At 46.4% G+C, this 17,068-nt stretch overlaps 4 non-coding genes across 4 annotated transcripts; all 4 read left to right on the forward strand.

Moving 5' to 3' along the window:
* Positions 1–271: 271 nt before the first annotated feature.
* On the forward strand, positions 272–343 carry Trnai-aau (transfer RNA isoleucine (anticodon AAU)). Its single transcript has one exon. It is a non-coding gene; the product is annotated as a tRNA-Ile (tRNA).
* Positions 344–3,318: 2,975 nt separating this feature from the next.
* Trnai-aau (transfer RNA isoleucine (anticodon AAU)) lies at positions 3,319–3,390 on the forward strand. The gene has a single exon. It is a non-coding gene; the product is annotated as a tRNA-Ile (tRNA).
* A 4,494-nt stretch (positions 3,391–7,884) lies between these two features.
* Trnai-aau (transfer RNA isoleucine (anticodon AAU)) lies at positions 7,885–7,956 on the forward strand. Its single transcript has one exon. It is a non-coding gene; the product is annotated as a tRNA-Ile (tRNA).
* Positions 7,957–10,919: 2,963 nt separating this feature from the next.
* Positions 10,920–10,991, forward strand: Trnai-aau (transfer RNA isoleucine (anticodon AAU)). Its single transcript has one exon. It is a non-coding gene; the product is annotated as a tRNA-Ile (tRNA).
* Positions 10,992–17,068: the final 6,077 nt, after the last annotated feature.

A 17,068-nucleotide genomic window follows, 5' to 3' on the forward strand; every position in this document is an offset into this window, starting at 1 on the left:
AGCAACTTTAAACTTTGCCTACGTCTCTGTCAGTCGCAAGGAAGCTGTATTTGAAGGTGAAGGTGATTTTGTAGACATGTGTGAAAGACATGTTCTGAAATGCAAGTGTTGTTGTTTGGAGAGCACATCGGTTACGTGTCAGATGTGTAGCCAAGCAGTAATTTGTCGCCATAGCTGCAAATATTAGCCGGTAATATGAAGTGTTGTCAGCTAAAGTCTGATGATGCAGACGACCGTAAGGACGAAGTACCCAAGAGTACCGCTAGGCCGCGCCTCTTTAGCTCAGTGGTAGAGCACTGGTCTAATAAACCAGGGGTCGTAAGTTCCATCCTCACAGGAGGAAGATGAATTTTGGAAATCAGTTGCGCGTCGTGGCCGTATAGCAAACAGTACCTGTGATGACGAACAATTAGCGACAGGCGTTTTTTTAAGAATCACTCTCAGATGCGATTAAGGCGAATGGCGCAGATAAAGCATTTGCCAAAGCGGTACAGCATAAGGTGGGACGAGGCAGTCTGAATTACATTTTATAGATGTATTTCTCACATATCTCAGAGCCTCTCGCGATATTCGTCGTCGTCGTCGTCGTCGTCGCCGCCGCCGCCGCCGCCGCTTCTGCAGAAGTAGCAAATGGCAATCGTAGCAAATGCGGCGAGGGTCGCCCTGCCTTCGATTCCGAATGCACAAAGTGTGTGGTCTTGTTTCTCAGTCTATATTTGGTCGGTCTCGTCAGAGGTTGAATGTAACGAATGGGTGGGAAAGAGCAAGGGGCAGCTGCTGTGTAGAACGAAAACACAAATCCTCAGGGGTGTGAGCGTTTCGAGATGAGTCGTATACATGTAAATGTTGGTCGTCAGTGACCGTGTGGCCTAATGGATAAGGCGTCGGACTTCGGATCTGAAGATTACAGGTTCGAATGCTGTCACGCTTGTGTTTTTCCAGTTCTGAAAAAGAAACATAACGTTTTAATTTAGCAATTGAGCAGTACGAAACCGTCTGAATGTTGCTGTTGACCATTTCTTGCTTGGAGATGCTCTTGAGCTTGAAACACACACAACAAGACCGGTGTTAACTATCGAAATGGTCGGCAGAGTGCCGACACAGCGAGTTTTGACTATCACTTGCACATCTAAAACAACGTCGGAAAGTAACTCGTTCGGCTTTTGAGTCACATAAAGTATGTGTGTTAATTTTGACGCCACTAGCTCTGCATGTTGTCATGCAATTTCTTTACCTCTCAGAAAGGATTATGACATAAAAGTGAAGTACGTGACGAGTGTGACGTTACGAAAACATTAGGCATCATGGAGAGATTCTGTATGGGACCACCCAACCCAAACGAGTAGTGTGTGACGTGCTACCCGGCAGGTATTCACCGAGGTAGCCGGCTAGCTCAGTCGGTAGAGCGTCAGACTCTTAATCCCAGGGTCGTGGGTTCGAGCCAGACGCTGGGCGGAATGGAATTTTGTTCCGCTGCAGGTGTAAATTACCGTTTTTCTGATTAACGAGATTTAATGGAAATAGCAACTTTAAACTTTGCCTACGTCTCTGTCAGTCGCAAGGAAGCTGTATTTGAAGGTGAAGGTGATTTTGTAGACATGTGTGAAAGACATGTTCTGAAATGCAAGTGTTGTTGTTTGGAGAGCACATCGGTTACGTGTCAGATGTGTAGCCAAGCAGTAATTTGTCGCCATAGCTGCAAATATTAGCCGGTAATATGAAGTGTTGTCAGCTAAAGTCTGATGATGCAGACGACCGTAAGGACGAAGTACCCAAGAGTACCGCTAGGCCGCGCCTCTGTAGCTCAGTGGTAGAGCACTGGTCTAATAAACCAGGGGTCGTATGTTCCATCCTCACAGGAGAAAGATGAATTTTGGAAATCAGTTGCGCGTCGTGGCCGTATAGCAAACAGTACCTGTGATGACGAACAATTAGCGACAGGCGTTTTTTTAAGAATCACTCTCAGATGCGATTAAGGCGAATGGCGCAGATAAAGCATTTGCCAAAGCGGTACAGCATAAGGTGGGACGAGGCAGTCTGAATTACATTTTATAGATGTATTTCTCACATATCTCAGAGCCTCTCGCGATATTCGTCGTCGTCGTCGTCGTCGTCGTCGTCGTCGCCGCCGCCGCCGCTTCTGCAGAAGTAGCAAATGGCAATCGTAGCAAATGCGGCGAGGGACGCCCTGCCTTCGATTCCGAATGCACAAAGTGTGTGGTCTTGTTTCACAGTCTATATTTGGTCGGTCTCGTCAGAGGTTGAATGTAACGAATGGGTGGGAAAGAGCAAGGGGCAGCTGCTGTGTAGAACGAAAACACAAATCCTCAGGGGTGTGAGCGTTTCGAGATGAGTCGTATACATGTAAATGTTGGTCGTCAGTGACCGTGTGGCCTAATGGATAAGGCGTCGGCCTTCGGATCTGAAGATTACAGGTTCGAATGCTGTCACGCTTGTGTTTTTCCAGTTCTGAAAAAGAAACATAACGTTTTAATGTAGCAATTGAGCAGTACGAAACCGTCTGAATGTTGCTGTTGACCATTTTTTGCTTGGAGATGCTCTTGAGCTTGAAACACACACAACAAGACCGGTGTTAACTAGCGAAATGGTCGGCAGAGTGCCGACACAGCGAGTTTTGACTATCACTTGCACATCTAAAACAACGTCGGAAAGTAACTCGTTCGGCTTTTGAGTCACATAAAGTATGTGTGTTAATTTTGACGCCACTAGCTCTGCATGTTGTCATGCAATTTCTTTACCTCTCAGAAAGGATTATGACATAAAAGTGAAGTACGTGACGAGTGTGACGTTACGAAAACATTAGGCATCATGGAGAGATTCTGTATGGGACCACCCAACCCAAACGAGTACTGTGTGACGTGCTACCCGGCAGGTATTCACCGAGGTAGCCGGCTAGCTCAGTCGGTAGAGCGTCAGACTCTTAATCCCAGGGTCGTGGGTTCGAGCCAGACGCTGGGCGGAACGGAATTTTGTTCCGCTGCAGGTGTAAATTACCGTTTTTATGATTAACGAGATTTAATGGAAATAGCAACTTTAAACTTTGCCTACGTCTCTGTCAGTCGCAAGGAAGCTGTATTTGAAGGTGAAGGTGATTTTGTAGACATGTGTGAAAGACATGTTCTGAAATGCAAGTGTTGTTGTTTGGAGAGCACATCGGTTACGTGTCAGATGTGTAGCCAAGCAGTAATTTGTCGCCATAGCTGCAAATATTAGCCGGTAATATGAAGTGTTGTCAGCTAAAGTCTGATGATGCAGACGACCGTAAGGACGAAGTACCCAAGAGTACCGCTAGGCCGCGCCTCTTTAGCTCAGTGGTAGAGCACTGGTCTAATAAACCAGGGGTCGTAAGTTCCATCCTCACAGGAGGAAGATGAATTTTGGAAATCAGTTGCGCGTCGTGGCCGTATAGCAAACAGTACCTGTGATGACGAACAATTAGCGACAGGCGTTTTTTTAAGAATCACTCTCAGATGCGATTAAGGCGAATGGCGCAGATAAAGCATTTGCCAAAGCGGTACAGCATAAGGTGGGACGAGGCAGTCTGAATTACATTTTATAGATGTATTTCTCACATATCTCAGAGCCTCTCGCGATATTCGTCGTCGTCGTCGTCGTCGTCGTCGCCGCCGCCGCCGCCGCCGCTTCTGCAGAAGTAGCAAATGGCAATCGTAGCAAATGCGGCGAGGGTCGCCCTGCCTTCGATTCCGAATGCACAAAGTGTGTGGTCTTGTTTCTCAGTCTATATTTGGTCGGTCTCGTCAGAGGTTGAATGTAACGAATGGGTGGGAAAGAGCAAGGGGCAGCTGCTGTGTAGAACGAAAACACAAATCCTCAGGGGTGTGAGCGTTTCGAGATGAGTCGTATACATGTAAATGTTGGTCGTCAGTGACCGTGTGGCCTAATGGATAAGGCGTCGGACTTCGGATCTGAAGATTACAGGTTCGAATGCTGTCACGCTTGTGTTTTTCCAGTTCTGAAAAAGAAACATAACGTTTTAATTTAGCAATTGAGCAGTACGAAACCGTCTGAATGTTGCTGTTGACCATTTCTTGCTTGGAGATGCTCTTGAGCTTGAAACACACACAACAAGACCGGTGTTAACTATCGAAATGGTCGGCAGAGTGCCGACACAGCGAGTTTTGACTATCACTTGCACATCTAAAACAACGTCGGAAAGTAACTCGTTCGGCTTTTGAGTCACATAAAGTATGTGTGTTAATTTTGACGCCACTAGCTCTGCATGTTGTCATGCAATTTCTTTACCTCTCAGAAAGGATTATGACATAAAAGTGAAGTACGTGACGAGTGTGACGTTACGAAAACATTAGGCATCATGGAGAGATTCTGTATGGGACCACCCAACCCAAACGAGTAGTGTGTGACGTGCTACCCGGCAGGTATTCACCGAGGTAGCCGGCTAGCTCAGTCGGTAGAGCGTCAGACTCTTAATCCCAGGGTCGTGGGTTCGAGCCAGACGCTGGGCGGAATGGAATTTTGTTCCGCTGCAGGTGTAAATTACCGTTTTTCTGATTAACGAGATTTAATGGAAATAGCAACTTTAAACTTTGCCTACGTCTCTGTCAGTCGCAAGGAAGCTGTATTTGAAGGTGAAGGTGATTTTGTAGACATGTGTGAAAGACATGTTCTGAAATGCAAGTGTTGTTGTTTGGAGAGCACATCGGTTACGTGTCAGATGTGTAGCCAAGCAGTAATTTGTCGCCATAGCTGCAAATATTAGCCGGTAATATGAAGTGTTGTCAGCTAAAGTCTGATGATGCAGACGACCGTAAGGACGAAGTACCCAAGAGTACCGCTAGGCCGCGCCTCTGTAGCTCAGTGGTAGAGCACTGGTCTAATAAACCAGGGGTCGTATGTTCCATCCTCACAGGAGAAAGATGAATTTTGGAAATCAGTTGCGCGTCGTGGCCGTATAGCAAACAGTACCTGTGATGACGAACAATTAGCGACAGGCGTTTTTTTAAGAATCACTCTCAGATGCGATTAAGGCGAATGGCGCAGATAAAGCATTTGCCAAAGCGGTACAGCATAAGGTGGGACGAGGCAGTCTGAATTACATTTTATAGATGTATTTCTCACATATCTCAGAGCCTCTCGCGATATTCGTCGTCGTCGTCGTCGTCGTCGTCGCCGCCGCCGCCGCTTCTGCAGAAGTAGCAAATGGCAATCGTAGCAAATGCGGCGAGGGTCGCCCTGCCTTCGATTCCGAATGCACAAAGTGTGTGGTCTTGTTTCTCAGTCTATATTTGGTCGGTCTCGTCAGAGGTTGAATGTAACGAATGGGTGGGAAAGAGCAAGGGGCAGCTGCTGTGTAGAACGAAAACACAAATCCTCAGGGGTGTGAGCGTTTCGAGATGAGTCGTATACATGTAAATGTTGGTCGTCAGTGACCGTGTGGCCTAATGGATAAGGCGTCGGACTTCGGATCTGAAGATTACAGGTTCGAATGCTGTCACGCTTGTGTTTTTCCAGTTCTGAAAAAGAAACATAACGTTTTAATGTAGCAATTGAGCAGTACGAAACCGTCTGAATGTTGCTGTTGACCATTTTTTGCTTGGAGATGCTCTTGAGCTTGAAACACACACAACAAGACCGGTGTTATCTATCGAAATGGTCGGCAGAGTGCCGACACAGCGAGTTTTGACTATCACTTGCACATCTAAAACAACGTCGGAAAGTAACTCGTTCGGCTTTTGAGTCACATAAAGTATGTGTGTTAATTTTGACGCCACTAGCTCTGCATGTTGTCATGCAATTTCTTTACCTCTCAGAAAGGATTATGACATAAAAGTGAAGTACGTGACGAGTGTGACGATACGAAAACATTAGGCATCATGGAGAGATTCTGTATGGGACCACCCAACCCAAACGAGTACTGTGTGACGTGCTACCCGGCAGGTATTCACCGAGGTAGCCGGCTAGCTCAGTCGGTAGAGCGTCAGACTCTTAATCCCAGGGTCGTGGGTTCGAGCCAGACGCTGGGCGGAACGGAATTTTGTTCCGCTGCAGGTGTAAATTACCGTTTTTATGATTAACGAGATTTAATGGAAATAGCAACTTTAAACTTTGCCTACGTCTCTGTCAGTCGCAAGGAAGCTGTATTTGAAGGTGAAGGTGATTTTGTAGACATGTGTGAAAGACATGTTCTGAAATGCAAGTGTTGTTGTTTGGAGAGCACATCGGTTACGTGTCAGATGTGTAGCCAAGCAGTAATTTGTCGCCATAGCTGCAAATATTAGCCGGTAATATGAAGTGTTGTCAGCTAAAGTCTGATGATGCAGACGACCGTAAGGACGAAGTACCCAAGAGTACCGCTAGGCCGCGCCTCTTTAGCTCAGTGGTAGAGCACTGGTCTAATAAACCAGGGGTCGTAAGTTCCATCCTCACAGGAGAAAGATGAATTTTGGAAATCAGTTGCTCGTCGTGGCCGTATAGCAAACAGTACCTGTGATGACGAACAATTAGCGACAGGCGTTTTTTTAAGAATCACTCTCAGATGCGATTAAGGCGAATGGCGCAGATAAGGCATTTGCCAAAGCGGTACAGCATAAGGTGGGACGAGGCAGTCTGAATTACATTTTATAGATGTATTTCTCCCATATCTCAGAGCCTCTCGCGATATTCGTCGTCGTCGTCGTCGTCGTCGTCGTCGCCGCCGCCGCCGCTTCTGCAGAAGTAGCAAATGGCAATCGTAGCAAATGCGGCGAGGGTCGCCCTGCCTTCGATTCCGAATGCACAAAGTGTGTGGTCTTGTTTCTCAGTCTATATTTGGTCGGTCTCGTCAGAGGTTGAATGTAACGAATGGGTGGGAAAGAGCAAGGGGCAGCTGCTGTGTAGAACGAAAACACAAATCCTCAGGGGTGTGAGCGTTTCGAGATGAGTCGTATACATGTAAATGTTGGTCGTCAGTGACCGTGTGGCCTAATGGATAAGGCGTCGGACTTCGGATCTGAAGATTACAGGTTCGAATGCTGTCACGCTTGTGTTTTTCCAGTTCTGAAAAAGAAACATAACGTTTTAATGTAGCAATTGAGCAGTACGAAACCGTCTGAATGTTGCTGTTGACCATTTTTTGCTTGGAGATGCTCTTGAGCTTGAAACACACACAACAAGACCGGTGTTAACTATCGAAATGGTCGGCAGAGTGCCGACACAGCGAGTTTTGACTATCACTTGCACATCTAAAACAACGTCGGAAAGTAACTCGTTCGGCTTTTGAGTCACATAAAGTATGTGTGTTAATTTTGACGCCACTAGCTCTGCATGTTGTCATGCAATTTCTTTACCTCTCAGAAAGGATTATGACATAAAAGTGAAGTACGTGACGAGTGTGACGTTACGAAAACATTAGGCATCATGGAGAGATTCTGTATGGGACCACCCAACCCAAACGAGTACTGTGTGACGTGCTACCCGGCAGGTATTCACCGAGGTAGCCGGCTAGCTCAGTCGGTAGAGCGTCAGACTCTTAATCCCAGGGTCGTGGGTTCGAGCCAGACGCTGGGCGGAACGGAATTTTGTTCCGCTGCAGGTGTAAATTACCGTTTTTATGATTAACGAGATTTAATGGAAATAGCAACTTTAAACTGTGCCTACGTCTCTGTCAGTCGCAAGGAAGCTGTATTTGAAGGTGAAGGTGATTTTGTAGACATGTGTGAAAGACATGTTCTGAAATGCAAGTGTTGTTGTTTGGAGAGCACATCGGTTACGTGTCAGATGTGTAGCCAAGCAGTAATTTGTCGCCATAGCTGCAAATATTAGCCGGTAATATGAAGTGTTGTCAGCTAAAGTCTGATGATGCAGACGACCGTAAGGACGAAGTACCCAAGAGTACCGCTAGGCCGCGCCTCTTTAGCTCAGTGGTAGAGCACTGGTCTAATAAACCAGGGGTCGTAAGTTCCATCCTCACAGGAGGAAGATGAATTTTGGAAATCAGTTGCGCGTCGTGGCCGTATAGCAAACAGTACCTGTGATGACGAACAATTAGCGACAGGCGTTTTTTTAAGAATCACTCTCAGATGCGATTAAGGCGAATGGCGCAGATAAAGCATTTGCCAAAGCGGTACAGCATAAGGTGGGACGAGGCAGTCTGAATTACATTTTATAGATGTATTTCTCACATATCTCAGAGCCTCTCGCGATATTCGTCGTCGTCGTCGTCGTCGCCGCCGCCGCCGCCGCTTCTGCAGAAGTAGCAAATGGCAATCGTAGCAAATGCGGCGAGGGTCGCCCTGCCTTCGATTCCGAATGCACAAAGTGTGTGGTCTTGTTTCTCAGTCTATATTTGGTCGGTCTCGTCAGAGGTTGAATGTAACGAATGGGTGGGAAAGAGCAAGGGGCAGCTGCTGTGTAGAACGAAAACACAAATCCTCAGGGGTGTGAGCGTTTCGAGATGAGTCGTATACATGTAAATGTTGGTCGTCAGTGACCGTGTGGCCTAATGGATAAGGCGTCGGACTTCGGATCTGAAGATTACAGGTTCGAATGCTGTCACGCTTGTGTTTTTCCAGTTCTGAAAAAGAAACATAACGTTTTAATGTAGCAATTGAGCAGTACGAAACCGTCTGAATGTTGCTGTTGACCATTTTTTGCTTGGAGATGCTCTTGAGCTTGAAACACACACAACAAGACCGGTGTTAACTATCGAAATGGTCGGCAGAGTGCCGACACAGCGAGTTTTGACTATCACTTGCACATCTAAAACAACGTCGGAAAGTAACTCGTTCGGCTTTTGAGTCACATAAAGTATGTGTGTTAATTTTGACGCCACTAGCTCTGCATGTTGTCATGCAATTTCTTTACCTCTCAGAAAGGATTATGACATAAAAGTGAAGTACGTGACGAGTGTGACGTTACGAAAACATTAGGCATCATGGAGAGATTCTGTATGGGACCACCCAACCCAAACGAGTACTGTGTGACGTGCTACCCGGCAGGTATTCACCGAGGTAGCCGGCTAGCTCAGTCGGTAGAGCGTCAGACTCTTAATCCCAGGGTCGTGGGTTCGAGCCAGACGCTGAGCGGAACGGAATTTTGTTCCGCTGCAGGTGTAAATTACCGTTTTTATGATTAACGAGATTTAATGGAAATAGCAACTTTAAACTTTGCCTACGTCTCTGTCAGTCGCAAGGAAGCTGTATTTGAAGGTGAAGGTGATTTTGTAGACATGTGTGAAAGACATGTTCTGAAATGCAAGTGTTGTTGTTTGGAGAGCACATCGGTTACGTGTCAGATGTGTAGCCAAGCAGTAATTTGTCGCCATAGCTGCAAATATTAGCCGGTAATATGAAGTGTTGTCAGCTAAAGTCTGATGATGCAGACGACCGTAAGGACGAAGTACCCAAGAGTACCGCTAGGCCGCGCCTCTTTAGCTCAGTGGTAGAGCACTGGTCTAATAAACCAGGGGTCGTAAGTTCCATCCTCACAGGAGAAAGATGAATTTTGGAAATCAGTTGCGCGTCGTGGCCGTATAGCAAACAGTACCTGTGATGACGAACAATTAGCGACACACGTTTTTTTAAGAATCACTCTCAGATGCGATTAAGGCGAATGGCGCAGATAAGGCATTTGCCAAAGCGGTACAGCATAAGGTGGGACGAGGCAGTCTGAATTACATTTTATAGATGTATTTCTCCCATATCTCAGAGCCTCTCGCGATATTCGTCGTCGTCGTCGTCGTCGTCGTCGCCGCCGCCGCCGCTTCTGCAGAAGTAGCAAATGGCAATCGTAGCAAATGCGGCGAGGGTCGCCCTGCCTTCGATTCCGAATGCACAAAGTGTGTGGTCTTGTTTCTCAGTCTATATTTGGTCGGTCTCGTCAGAGGTTGAATGTAACGAATGGGTGGGAAAGAGCAAGGGGCAGCTGCTGTGTAGAACGAAAACACAAATCCTCAGGGGTGTGAGCGTTTCGAGATGAGTCGTATACATGTAAATGTTGGTCGTCAGTGACCGTGTGGCCTAATGGATAAGGCGTCGGACTTCGGATCTGAAGATTACAGGTTCGAATGCTGTCACGCTTGTGTTTTTCCAGTTCTGAAAAAGAAACATAACGTTTTAATGTAGCAATTGAGCAGTACGAAACCGTCTGAATGTTGCTGTTGACCATTTTTTGCTTGGAGATGCTCTTGAGCTTGAAACACACACAACAAGACCGGTGTTAACTATCGAAATGGTCGGCAGAGTGCCGACACAGCGAGTTTTGACTATCACTTGCACATCTAAAACAACGTCGGAAAGTAACTCGTTCGGCTTTTGAGTCACATAAAGTATGTGTGTTAATTTTGACGCCACTAGCTCTGCATGTTGTCATGCAATTTCTTTACCTCTCAGAAAGGATTATGACATAAAAGTGAAGTACGTGACGAGTGTGACGTTACGAAAACATTAGGCATCATGGAGAGATTCTGTATGGGACCACCCAACCCAAACGAGTACTGTGTGACGTGCTACCCGGCAGGTATTCACCGAGGTAGCCGGCTAGCTCAGTCGGTAGAGCGTCAGACTCTTAATCCCAGGGTCGTGGGTTCGAGCCAGACGCTGGGCGGAACGGAATTTTGTTCCGCTGCAGGTGTAAATTACCGTTTTTATGATTAACGAGATTTAATGGAAATAGCAACTTTAAACTTTGCCTACGTCTCTGTCAGTCGCAAGGAAGCTGTATTTGAAGGTGAAGGTGATTTTGTAGACATGTGTGAAAGACATGTTCTGAAATGCAAGTGTTGTTGTTTGGAGAGCACATCGGTTACGTGTCAGATGTGTAGCCAAGCAGTAATTTGTCGCCATAGCTGCAAATATTAGCCGGTAATATGAAGTGTTGTCAGCTAAAGTCTGATGATGCAGACGACCGTAAGGACGAAGTACCCAAGAGTACCGCTAGGCCGCGCCTCTTTAGCTCAGTGGTAGAGCACTGGTCTAATAAACCAGGGGTCGTAAGTTCCATCCTCACAGGAGGAAGATGAATTTTGGAAATCAGTTGCGCGTCGTGGCCGTATAGCAAACAGTACCTGTGATGACGAACAATTAGCGACAGGCGTTTTTTTAAGAATCACTCTCAGATGCGATTAAGGCGAATGGCGCAGATAAAGCATTTGCCAAAGCGGTACAGCATAAGGTGGGACGAGGCAGTCTGAATTACATTTTATAGATGTATTTCTCACATATCTCAGAGCCTCTCGCGATATTCGTCGTCGTCGTCGTCGTCGCCGCCGCCGCTTCTGCTGAAGTAGCAAATGGCAATCGTAGCAAATGCGGCGAGGGTCGCCCTGCCTTCGATTCCGAATGCACAAAGTGTGTGGTCTTGTTTCTCAGTCTATATTTGGTCGGTCTCGTCAGAGGTTGAATGTAACGAATGGGTGGGAAAGAGCAAGGGGCAGCTGCTGTGTAGAACGAAAACACAAATCCTCAGGGGTGTGAGCGTTTCGAGATGAGTCGTATACATGTAAATGTTGGTCGTCAGTGACCGTGTGGCCTAATGGATAAGGCGTCGGACTTCGGATCTGAAGATTACAGGTTCGAATGCTGTCACGCTTGTGTTTTTCCAGTTCTGAAAAAGAAACATAACGTTTTAATGTAGCAATTGAGCAGTACGAAACCGTCTGAATGTTGCTGTTGACCATTTTTTGCTTGGAGATGCTCTTGAGCTTGAAACACACACAACAAGACCGGTGTTAACTATCGAAATGGTCGGCAGAGTGCCGACACAGCGAGTTTTGACTATCACTTGCACATCTAAAACAACGTCGGAAAGTAACTCGTTCGGCTTTTGAGTCACATAAAGTATGTGTGTTAATTTTGACGCCACTAGCTCTGCATGTTGTCATGCAATTTCTTTACCTCTCAGAAAGGATTATGACATAAAAGTGAAGTACGTGACGAGTGTGACGTTACGAAAACATTAGGCATCATGGAGAGATTCTGTATGGGACCACCCAACCCAAACGAGTACTGTGTGACGTGCTACCCGGCAGGTATTCACCGAGGTAGCCGGCTAGCTCAGTCGGTAGAGCGTCAGACTCTTAATCCCAGGGTCGTGGGTTCGAGCCAGACGCTGGGCGGAACGGAATTTTGTTCCGCTGCAGGTGTAAATTACCGTTTTTCTGATTAACGAGATTTAATGGAAATAGCAACTTTAAACTTTGCCTACGTCTCTGTCAGTCGCAAGGAAGCTGTATTTGAAGGTGAAGGTGATTTTGTAGACATGTGTGAAAGACATTTTCTGAAATGCAAGTGTTGTTGTTTGGAGAGCACATCGGTTACGTGTCAGATGTGTAGCCAAGCAGTAATTTGTCGCCATAGCTGCAAATATTAGCCGGTAATATGAAGTGTTGTCAGCTAAAGTCTGATGATGCAGACGACCGTAAGGACGAAGTACCCAAGAGTACCGCTAGGCCGCGCCTCTTTAGCTCAGTGGTAGAGCACTGGTCTAATAAACCAGGGGTCGTAAGTTCCATCCTCACAGGAGAAAGATGAATTTTGGAAATCAGTTGCGCGTCGTGGCCGTATAGCAAACAGTACCTGTGATGACGAACAATTAGCGACAGGCGTTTTTTTAAGAATCACTCTCAGATGCGATTAAGGCGAATGGCGCAGATAAAGCATTTGCCAAAGCGGTACAGCATAAGGTGGGACGAGGCAGTCTGAATTACATTTTATAGATGTATTTCTCACATATCTCAGAGCCTCTCGCGATATTCGTCGTCGTCGTCGTCGTCGTCGTCGCCGCCGCCGCCGCTTCTGCAGAAGTAGCAAATGGCAATCGTAGCAAATGCGGCGAGGGTCGCCCTGCCTTCGATTCCGAATGCACAAAGTGTGTGGTCTTGTTTCTCAGTCTATATTTGGTCGGTCTCGTCAGAGGTTGAATGTAACGAATGGGTGGGAAAGAGCAAGGGGCAGCTGCTGTGTAGAACGAAAACACAAATCCTCAGGGGTGTGAGCGTTTCGAGATGAGTCGTATACATGTAAATGTTGGTCGTCAGTGACCGTGTGGCCTAATGGATAAGGCGTCGGACTTCGGATCTGAAGATTACAGGTTCGAATGCTCTCACGCTTGTGTTTTTCCAGTTCTGAAAAAGAAACATAACGTTTTAATGTAGCAATTGAGCAGTACGAAACCGTCTGAATGTTGCTGTTGACCATTTTTTGCTTGGAGATGCTCTTGAGCTTGAAACACACACAACAAGACCGGTGTTAACTATCGAAATGGTCGGCAGAGTGCCGACACAGCGAGTTTTGACTATCACTTGCACATCTAAAACAACGTCGGAAAGTAACTCGTTCGGCTTTTGAGTTACATAAAGTATGTGTGTTAATTTTGACGCCACTAGCTCTGCATGTTGTCATGCAATTTCTTTACCTCTCAGAAATGATTATGACATAAAAGTGAAGTACGTGACGAGTGTGACGTTAGGAAAACATTAGGCATCATGGGGAGATTCTGTATGGGACCACCCAACCCAAACGAGTACTGTGTGACGTGCTACCCGGCAGGTTTTCACCGAGGTAGCCGGCTAGCTCAGTCGGTAGAGCGTCAGACTCTTAATCCCAGGGTCGTGGGTTCGAGCCAGACGCTGGACGAAACGGAATTTTGTTCCGCTGCAAGTGTAAATTACCGTTTTTCTGATTAACGAGATTTAATGGAAATAGCAACTTTAAACTTTGCCTACGTCTCTGTCAGTCGCAAGGAAGCTGTATTTGAAGGTGAAGGTGATTTTGTAGACATGTGTGAAAGACATGTTCTGAAATGCAAGTGTTGTTGTTTGGAGAGCACATCGGTTACGTGTCAGATGTGTAGCCAAGCAGTAATTTGTCGCCATAGCTGCAAATATTAGCCGGTAATATGAAGTGTTGTCAGCTAAAGTCTGATGATGCAGACGACCGTAAGGACGAAGTACCCAAGAGTACCACAAGGCCGCGCCTCTTTAGCTCAGTGGTAGAGCACTGGTCTAATAAACCAGGGGTTGTAAGTTCCATCCTCACAGGAGAAAGATGAATTTTGGAAATCAGTTGCGCGTCGTGGCCGTATAGCAAACTGTACCTGTGATGACGAACAATTAGCGACAGGCGTTTTTTTAAGAATCACTCTCAGATGCGATTAAGGCGAATGGCGCAGATAAAGCATTTGCCAAAGCGGTACAGCAAAAGGTGGGACGAGGCAGTGTGAATTACATTTTATAGATGTATTTCTCACATATCTCAGAGCCTCTCGCGATATTCGTCGTCGTCGTCGTCGTCGCCGCCGCCGCCGCTTCTGCAGAAGTAGCAAATGGCAATCGTAGCAAATGCGGCGAGGGTCGCCCTGCCTTCAATTCCGAATGCACAAAGTGTGTGGTCTTGTTTCTCAGTCTATATTTGGTCGGTCACGTCAGAGGTTGAATGTAACGAATGGGTGGGAAAGAGCAAGGGGCAGCGGCTGTGTAGAACGAAAACGCAAATCCTCAGGGGTGTGAGCGTTTCGAGATGAGTCGTATACATGTAAATGTTGGTCATCAGTGACCGTGTGGCCTAATGGATAAGGCGTCGGACTTCGGATCTGATGATTACAGGTTCGAATGCTGTCACGCTTGTGTTTTTCCAGTTCTGAAAAAGAAACATAACGTTTTAATGTAGCAATTGAGCAGTACGAAACCGTCTGAATGTTGCTGTTGACCATTTTTTGCTTGGAGATGCTCTTGAGCTTGAAACACACACAACAAGACCGGTGTTAACTATCGAAATGGTCGGCCGAGTGCCGACACAGCGAGTTTTGACTATCACTTGCACATCTAAAACAACGTCGGAAAGTAACTCGTTCGGCTTTTGAGTCACATAAAGTATGTGTGTTAATTTTGACGCCACTAGCTCTGCATGTTGTCATGCAATTTCTTTACCTCTCAGAAATGATTATGATATAAAAGTGAAGTACGTGACGAGTGTGACGTTAGGAAAACATTAAGCATCATGGGGAGATTCTGTATGGGACCACCCAACCCAAACGAGTACTGTGTGACGTGCTACCCGGCAGGTATTCACCGAGGTAGCCGGCTAGCTCAGTCGGTAGAGCGTCAGACTCTTAATCCCAGGGTCGTGGGTTCGAGCCAGACGCTGGGCGGAACGGAATTTTGTTCCGCTGCAAGTGTAAATTACAGTTTTTCTGATTAACGAGATTTAATGGAAATAGCAACTTTAAACTTTGCCTACGTCTCTGTCAGTCGCAAGGAAGCTGTATTTGAAGGTGAAGGTGATTTTGTAGACATGTGTGAAAGACATGTTCTGAAATGCAAGTGTTGTTGTTTGGAGAGCACATTGGTTACGTGTCAGATGTGTAGCCAAGCAGTAATTTGTCGCCATAGCTGCAAATATTAGCCGGTAATATGAAGTGTTGTCAGCTAAAGTCTGATGATGCAGACGACCGTAAGAACGAAGTACCCAAGAGTACCGCTAGGCCGCGCCTCTTTAGCTCAGTGGTAGAGCACTGGTCTAATAAACCAGGGGTCGTAAGTTCCATCCTCACAGGAGAAAGATGAATTTTGGAAATCAGTTGCGCGTCGTGGCCGTATAGCAAACAGTACCTGTGATGACGAACAATTAGCGACAGGCGTTTTTTTAAGAATCACTCTCAGATGCGATTAAGGCGAATGGCGCAGATAAAGCATTTGCCAAAGCGGTACAGCATAAGGTGGGACGAGGCAGTCTGAATTACATTTTATAGATGTATTTCTCACATATCTCAGAGCCTCTCGCGATATTCGTCGTCGTCGTCGTCGCCGCCGCCGCCGCTTCTGCAGAAGTAGCAAATGGCAATCGTAGCAAATGCGGCGAGGGACGCCCTGCCTTCGATTCCGAATGCACAAAGTGTGTGGTCTTGTTTCTCAGTCTATATTTGGTCGGTCTCGTCAGAGGTTGAATGTAACGAATGGGTGGGAAAGAGCAAGGGGCAGCTGCTGTGTAGAACGAAAACACAAATCCTCAGGGGTGTGAGCGTTTCGAGATGAGTCGTATACATGTAAATGTTGGTCGTCAGTGACCGTGTGGCCTAATGGATAAGGCGTAGGACTTCGGATCTGAAGATTACAGGTTCGAATGCTGTCACGCTTGTGTTTTTCCAGTTCTGAAAAAGAAACATAACGTTTTAATGTAGCAATTGAGCAGTACGAAACCGTCTGAATGTTGCTGTTGACCATTTTTTGCTTGGAGATGCTCTTGAGCTTGAAACACACACAACAAGACCGGTGTTAACTATCGAAATGGTCGGCAGAGTGCCGACACAGCGAGTTTTGACTATCACTTGCACATCTAAAACAACGTCGGAAAGTAACTCGTTCGGCTTTTGAGTCACATAAAGTATGTGTGTTAATTTTGACGCCACTAGCTCTGCATGTTGTCATGCAATTTCTTTACCTCTCAGAAAGGATTATGACATAAAAGTGAAGTACGTGACGAGTGTGACGTTACGAAAACATTAGGCATCATGGAGAGATTCTGTATGGGACCACCCAACCCAAACGAGTACTGTGTGACGTGCTACCCGGCAGGTATTCACCGAGGTAGCCGGCTAGCTCAGTCGGTAGAGCGTCAGACTCTTAATCCCAGGGTCGTGGGTTCGAGCCAGACGCTGGGCGGAACGGAATTTTGTTCCGCTGCAGGTGTAAATTACCGTTTTTCTGATTAACGAGATTTAATGGAAATAGCAACTTTAAACTTTGCCTACGTCTCTGTCAGTCGCAAGGAAGCTGTATTTGAAGGTGTAGGTGATTTTGTAGACATGTGTGAAAGACATGTTCTGAAATGCAAGTGTTGTTGTTTGGAGAGCACATCGGTTACGTGTCAGATGTGTAGCCAAGCAGTAATTTGTCGCCATAGCTGCAAATATTAGCCGGTAATATGAAGTGTTGTCAGCTAAAGTCTGATGATGCAGACGACCGTAAGGACGAAGTACCCAAGAGTACCGCTAGGCCTCGCCTCTTTAGCTCAGTGGTAGAGCACTGGTCTAATAAACCAGGGGTCGTAAGTTCCATCCTCACAGGAGAAAGATGAATTTTGGAAATCAGTTGCGC

Source organism: Schistocerca gregaria, unplaced genomic scaffold (genome assembly GCF_023897955.1).
Source record: "Schistocerca gregaria isolate iqSchGreg1 unplaced genomic scaffold, iqSchGreg1.2 ptg000169l, whole genome shotgun sequence".
Taxonomy (NCBI): Eukaryota; Metazoa; Arthropoda; class Insecta; order Orthoptera; family Acrididae; genus Schistocerca; species Schistocerca gregaria.